This window comes from Crocuta crocuta, unplaced genomic scaffold (assembly GCF_008692635.1).
Source record: "Crocuta crocuta isolate KB4526 unplaced genomic scaffold, BGI_CrCroc_1.0 scaffold345, whole genome shotgun sequence".
In the NCBI taxonomy this organism is placed as follows: domain Eukaryota; kingdom Metazoa; phylum Chordata; class Mammalia; order Carnivora; family Hyaenidae; genus Crocuta; species Crocuta crocuta.
The window spans coordinates 2,331,343-2,338,940 of record NW_027527574.1 but is presented as its reverse complement, the minus strand read 5'-3'; positions in this window follow the sequence as shown (position 1 = coordinate 2,338,940).

The window sequence follows — 7,598 nt, the reverse complement described above, 5'->3', positions numbered from 1 at the left end:
GGGGGGGGGGGGGGGGGGGGGGGGGGGGGAGGCAGTGCTAAGAGAAGTGGCATAAGTGACAGGGACAAAGATGAAGGAAATGAGAACTAGAGGTGCCTAGGAAAGGAAAGGAGTCTCAGTCACCTTACAAGATTTGCCATTACGTGGTGTCTGAGCACTCCTGCAAAACACAAAAACAGAAACGTGGAGACAACCAGCATAGCAATAACCACAAAGATGGCCTGGGACTTCTAAAGAACTCAGGAGAAACTACCTGAACATGAAACGTGGCCAGGAGAAGCTAAAAACAGTCATCTGCTAGAGAGCCTGTGCTGGCAGGCAAAATTGAACTCTGCCTAATAGTTGATTCTATGTGAAGCTAGATAGCTAAAGCCTGAAAAGAAAAGTCAGAAACTCCATCTGTTTTAACCAAAAGATAATTAATTAATTAGTAAGCAAACAAACAAATAAATAACGATAGGCGGAAGGATTTCCACATAATGGACAAGAATCTCTCATTCAAATTTTAAAAAATGCTGTTTTCCTCTTAGAGCCAGAGCAATTTATAAAACCCCTGACTATACAACTGTAATACACATATTAGAGAAGACTTTTTATTTTAATTTTTGTGACACAGTTTGCAAAAGACTTTAATAAAAGACATTTCAATCAGTAGAGACATACTTTCCAAAGTTCATGTTTTTGCACAATTTCAGAAAAATAGCATTTTAGAAATACAACTGGAAGGTGTGATTGAAACCAATCACTAGGCAATCTCACACAGAGAACTGTGCAATTAGTGCCCTTGTTACCCAAAAGCTAGTAGAAGTGGATAGGAGGACTGAGAGGACCATGAAAAGAGGATATTTTGAAAGAATATTGGATTTCAGTCTTTTAAATTTTTTTTTTAATTTTTATTTATTTCTAGGAGAGAGAGAGATAGACAGCGTGAACAGGGGAGGGTCAGAGAGAGAGGGAGACACAGACTCTGAAACAGGCTCCAGGCTCTGAGCTGGCAGTCAGCACAGAGCCTGACGCGGGGCTCGAACCCACGATCCGCGAGATCATGACCTAAGCGAAAGTCGGACGCTTAACCGACTAAGCCACCCAGGCGCCCCAGTCTTTTAAAAATTTTTTAATGTTTTATTTATTTCTGAAAGAGAGAGAGAGGCAGTGTGACCAGAGGTGGGTCAGAGAGAGAGGGAGATACAGAATCCAAAGCAGGCTCCAGGCTCTGAGCTGGCTGTCAGCACAGAGCCCGACATGGGGGTTTTACCCACAAACTGTGAGATCATGACCTGAGCCAAAGTCTGACACTTAACTGAGTGAGCCACCCAAGCACCCCTGGATTTCAGTCTTGACTTAAAACCAGTTGACACTGAGGGCACCTGGGTGGCTTAATAGGTTAGGCATCTGATTTTGGCTCGGGTTATCATCTCATGGTTGGTAGGTTCAAGCTCCGAGCTAGGCTCTCTGCTGACAGCTCAGAGCCTGAAGACTGTTTCAGATCCTGTGTCTCCTTTTCTCCCTATCCATCCCCTGCTTGCTCTCTCTCTCTCTCTCTCTCTCTCTCAAAAATAAACAAAAGTTAAAAATTTTTAAAGCCGATTGACATTGTAGTTTTCCTATATGTTTACTGTGGCAATAGCCATATTGTCTTATTCCAAGCTACCATCATTAAATAGCACAGATTGAGTAGCTTAAACAACAGAGATCTATTTTCTCACATTTTTGGAGGTCAGAAGTTCATGATCAGAGTACCAGGAGGATTGGGTTTTAGTGAGGGTTCTCTTCTTGGCTTGTAGACAGCTGCCTTCTTGCTGAGTCCTCACATCACCTTTCTTTGGTACATGAGTGCAGAGAAGGAGAAATTTATCTTTTCCTTTTCTTACGAGGCCAGTAATTCCATCATGAGATCTCTGCTGTCCTAACCTAATCTAACCCCAATTACCTCCTCAAAGTTCCATCTCCAAATTAGGGCTTCAATATATTGATTGTGGAGGAAACCCATGCATTCAGTTCACTATATATGTATATATATATATATGTATATATAAATGTATGTATACATATATATTACAATCACTCATAAATATATACATATATATAATTACAATCACTCAATAAAAACTAAAACATTTCCAATGTCTCCTTAATATCCCTCCATGACCTGTTTCCTATTCCCAGTACTGCTTACCATTCCACTAGCACCTTGCTTGCTCTGTTGCAGCCCTGATGGTGTCTTCGAGTCCTGTGAATGCACTAAGATTGCTCTCATCTCATGGGGTTTCCATTTGTTGTTCCCTTAATATAAAATGTGCTTCTCCCAGGTAGCTATCTGATTTACTCTTTGCTTAAATGCTACTGCATCAGGAGAGTTTTCCTGAGCATCCTATATAAAATAGCAATTGTGCTTACCCACCCCCATCCCACCTTGGCATACTATCTCTTTTACCTACTTCAATTTATTTTCTATACTTCTCAACATTCTGATAAACACACACACACACACACACACACACACACACATACACTAATGTGTGGGTGTATGTGTGTGTATACTTATATATCACACACATATATGCTTACAATCTTAGTATCTTATCAGGGACCAATGTATTTTGTTCAACTCTGTATCTTCTATGTCTAGTTTTATGTTGGCAGGCAGTTGCTTTCAAATCTTCGCTGGAGTACTGTTACGTGAAAAAATTATGTGCTATGTATATTTTACAAACACAAACACACACTTACTGGATCCTTCTGTTCACTATTGCTGCACAGAGAGTCTGGATTATACTTTTTGTAAATATACCACTTTGCTTTGGGGGAAATATTTCAGAAGGTGTTCTTTTTCCCACATGATGATCTCTATAACTATGGCATGTTAATCACCTAATCAAAACGTAGCCTGAGCAAATCACAATTTTGTAGAGTATTGTTTGTGTGCTATACCCCTTCCAGGGCAACAGCTTATTAACCACTACTGTTAATTAAAGCTGAACATTCTGTATAGTGAACTAAAACAATACTTAAAGTTTAATTCAAAACTTATAAAAACTGCCAAGAGAATTATTAAGAACACCTAACCTATATAATGAAGTGAGAATTCTCTACACATGCACAGTTAAGGAGATAATAAATTGTAGAAAGCACATATTTGTCATATTTGTATTATTACACAAAATGGAGTACTGATAGAAACTTTCAATTCCTCCTTCCAAAGTACCTGTGGAAACTCAGCTTTGGCTAGGTAAATAATTCCCTTCCTTCCTGGTCTTGCTTTGGCTTATTGCCCATTCCCCCATGGCGAATTTAGTGGCTGAAAACAACCACCATTTATTTAGCACAGAATCTGCGATCTGGGCAGGGTGCAGTGGGAAAGGCTTATCTCTGTTTCATATGGCATCAGCTCAACTGGACATTGGGTGGTTCACTTCCAGAATGGCTCACTCAAATGGCTGGCAATTTGCTGTTGGCTGTCAGTTGGAGCTTGGTGAAAGCTGAGTGCCTGGGGATTCAGTTCCTCTCTGCATGGGTCGCCTCTTGTGGGCCTTTCCAGAGGCTTCCTCTTGGCCTCCTCATATCAAGGTGTCTGGATCTACAGAGCAAGTGTCCCAAGAGAAGAAGGCAAAAGAATAGAGAATTTTTATAATCTGGACTTGGAAGTCATGCAGCCTTACTTCTGTTGTGTTCCATTGAGCAAATCAGTCACAAAGATCTGCCTGGGGTCCAAGAGCTGGTATAGAGATTCTATTGCTTGATGGAAGGGTTGTCAATGTCATTATAAATGGAGAATGGGTCTGGACCCTATGGTGGTGTTTCTCTTTGGAAAATACAATCTACCATAGGGACATATCCTGAGTTTTTCTTCATATACTATCTAAATCTTGTTGGAGTTTCCTACACTATTCTCTTCCTATACCTATCTGCTCTGGGTTGTTGTTTATTTGTATTTCAGCTCTTATTATGAATCATAGACAACTCTTCTTTTCTGCCTGTGTACCAATATTTTATCAACAGTGCTCCTTAAGGAGGTTTGTTTCCTCCAAAATTACTGGCAGAATTTTTCCCATAAATTACTCAGCACTCTGAAAATTGCTTATTTCTTTTCAGTGATCCCAACATTCTACTTGACCTTTCCTTTCTTTAGGCCTTTTGTGTTCTTTGGCTATCTGCTTCTGGATTCTGTATTATCTTACCTATTATAGCAATAAATAGTCTTATCCCTTTCCTAGTTTGATAGAAAAACAAAGCACAGATACCAGATTATTTGCTTATTAGGGCTTGAGAAGAAAATGAATGTTTTCCTTAATTGGGAAGAAATGTAGGTGATATGACTATGTCCCTGAAATTCTGTTAACTTGCCATTACTCAAATAGTTACGCCCCATTCCCCAGGGCAGTTTTCCTTTTACAGTAGATTGGGTACCACAACTTCTCTAAATTGAGCCTTATGAGATTGGCCCAGCAACCACCTACTAGCCCTGAGGCCCACCCTCTTCTTTTGCCCTTCATGTGCTTTTCCATGCAGCTCTAGAACTACTGGAGTCTGCTTCTCACTTCAGAGGATTATGGGAAATTGGGATGGAGGAGGGTTACCAGCATTTTCCTCCAAGGTACACTGTGCCACGGTTCCTTCAAGTGTTGCTAATATAGGTGTTTCTGTTACAAAAAGCTCAAGACTTGCACTGTGTCCATGGATACTTCCAAACTTCAGGGACACAGTTGTTCTTCTTCAAATTGGATGAAGAGGGATGAAAAGGATAAGGCTCTATGCTTCAGACTCCCAGATGGTCTTCCCAAATCCGGTATCTCTGACTATGTTCAGCATTAATGATGGCACAGACGGGGACGTTTCTGTTCCACAGCCCGGCACACATCCTGCCAGATTCTGGTTGCCAGGCTCCCCTGGCAGGAACTGTCAATCTTTGTGTGATCCTCTTGCGGTTCTCCCACTGAGCATTAGAAAGGGAAGAGCAGTGCTTTCATTCCTACCCAACCTCTGCTCTCTCCACGGGACTTACCACCTCTCTTCCCCATGCAACCCTTCCCTCTGGCTGGGATAATGTTGCGAGAAGGGAGAGTTGGTGACTAGGCATTTATTTTCTAAACTGGCTATTATCACTAACTCCCGGTAGGAAGGTAGTGGGCTTTCTGAACATAGAACATGAGGTATATTTGTTCTTGGCTTTGGATCTTTGCAAAAATTCTAGAAACTAAGTATCCTATTGGACATCATATTATATGTATCATAAAGTTTAATGTACTGATTATACTAATCTGTACATTTTCTGATAAGAATTTGGACTACCCAAAGATATGAGGAAGCTTCAAGGAATGTGAATCTTTAAATACTTAGTTGCATCTCTCACAGCCATAAAGCTAGATTCTCTTACCCAATTTCACAAACATATGCTTTGTTGTGTGAGTTGTGCTGCTAAGGTTTCATATGCTTCCCCTGAGATGGACACATCCTCATTCAGAGTATTTCTCCTTCCTGTCCCTGGAGATGACTCCTGGAGAAAAAAAGAAAACAAAAGATTACACTTCAGAGAGAGTAGGAAAAACCTCTCTCAGAATCACCCAGCATCTACCAACACTCTTCTGTGTAGCTGCCTACTTCACAGTGTTTCTTTCTTTCTCCTTTTTTTAACATGAAAACCCCAAAATAGAGAATTTTCTTCAGCAGAGGAAGGGTCATATGAAGTTACAATTTTCATTACACTCCCCTAGCAACAGACCCAGTGAGTATTTAACAGACCCAGTGAGTCTACCGTATTTATCTTGGGATGGCATAAACCTGGGCATAGACATAAAAATATGGATAAAGATTTGAATGTGGAATACACCATGAAGCTCACTGCAGTGTGAACTCTGTATCGCTTGTCATATAACATTAATTTTGGTTTCATTTATTTTGCTATTATTGTTTTGTTTATTGCCACAAAAATCCCTTTGGTTTTCATCGGGGAGAACTAACTGAATGGGTCAAATTCATCCAACATTTGGCTCTGAGACCAGGAGGTCTTGGATTTGAATTCTGCTGTACCCTGGAGCCTTCTCCACCCAATGAAAGGCAATTAATAAAAATTATTTGCATGAAGGTGATTGTTACAAGTGTCAGTTTCACTTTGAAGTGTTCTTATTGAAAGTGTAATTGGTGAGTAGAAAGTGTACTGGGTTAGATGCAATCCATTCACTAACAAATAATGATCAAATGCCTTCTAAACACCAGGTCCACTTTCAGGGTTGAGGCAACAGCAATGAGAAAAGGGGACAAAAATCTCTTCTCTCCAGAAGACCACATTTTTATGGGAGGAGGCAATTGATAAATAAATTTAAAAAAGTAAAATATATCATGTGTATGATGAAAATAAAGCATCAATAATGTGATGACCTTGGCGCTATCATGTACCCTTTTGAGATTTGTTTTTCTCCTCAGTGAAAGTGGATTTGTGTGGATGATCACTAGGTGGCTTTTGGTGTTGACATCTGCTGAGACTTTTCTTTAACTCTTTTCTGGTTTCAGTTTGTTTTTTGGTGTAAATTCAGAATGGCTTCCATATAGGCAATATTCCAGCTTCACTCACTCAGGGAAGGAGAAATTCAGGTCAGGAGACTTGTGTCTGGGCAACTGGATGTGATTCATAAATTTGCAGTAATTGCTTTTAATCTACGTTTTTTGTCCCAAAACTCAGACCTGAATAATCAAGCAACTATATATTAACTTTACCCAACAGACCTTGGACCACCTGTCTGTTTCCTGTTTTCCTTGCCAAGTATCTCTTCTGGGAAAAGCTGATTGGAAACACAGCAGGACAAAACTCATTTCTCTCCTTTCTTTATTCCATCTGTCTCTCTTCTCATCTGGGAGATCTCTCCTTCACTTCCTCATTATTTGTCACGTTCAAGGCTAAATTCTCCACCTGTGCTCTTGATCCACTGCTTCCCATATTCTTGCAGATGTTGTTCCTCCAAGTGAGTCCTACCCTTTCCTATCTTTCTAGTATTTTAGATGTCTCCCTCTGCTGACCCTCTTCACACAAGTTAAAAATATTACCATGTCTTCTCCACTGAAAAAAATCCCTCATTCCCCCTGGCAAATGCTCTAATATTCACTTTCCCTTCACTAACCAAGCTGCTCTGAAAAAAAGAGGCTGCATTTTACATACCCTTCTTATCTTCTATTGACTCTTCAAAGCATGGATACAGGTTTGTAACTGTAACTACATTTGAAACTGGCTTTACCAATGTCTTTGATGATATGCCAAGTATTTTCACCACTCTCTGCAGTATTTGACATTATTGGCCATAATGCTCTCGAAGCTCAGCTCTTATTCGTATTTGAGACACAACTCTTATCTACAACTTCTCTGGTGTCTTTATCAGCCTCTGTTCTTGGTTCCTTTCTCCCCAAACTTAGAGTTTTTTCTTTCCTACTTCCCTCTTTTCACTTTTCAAATCCACTTGTAGTTTCCACTACTACCTGATAACTGTTAGCTCTCCAGATCCAAACACTTTTTTTGAAATCTTTGTATCTGATTGCCTCTTGGATGTTAGTATACATGATCAGGGGTCATCACCCTTGGTCCTTACCTTCCATATAGCCTATTCCATAGT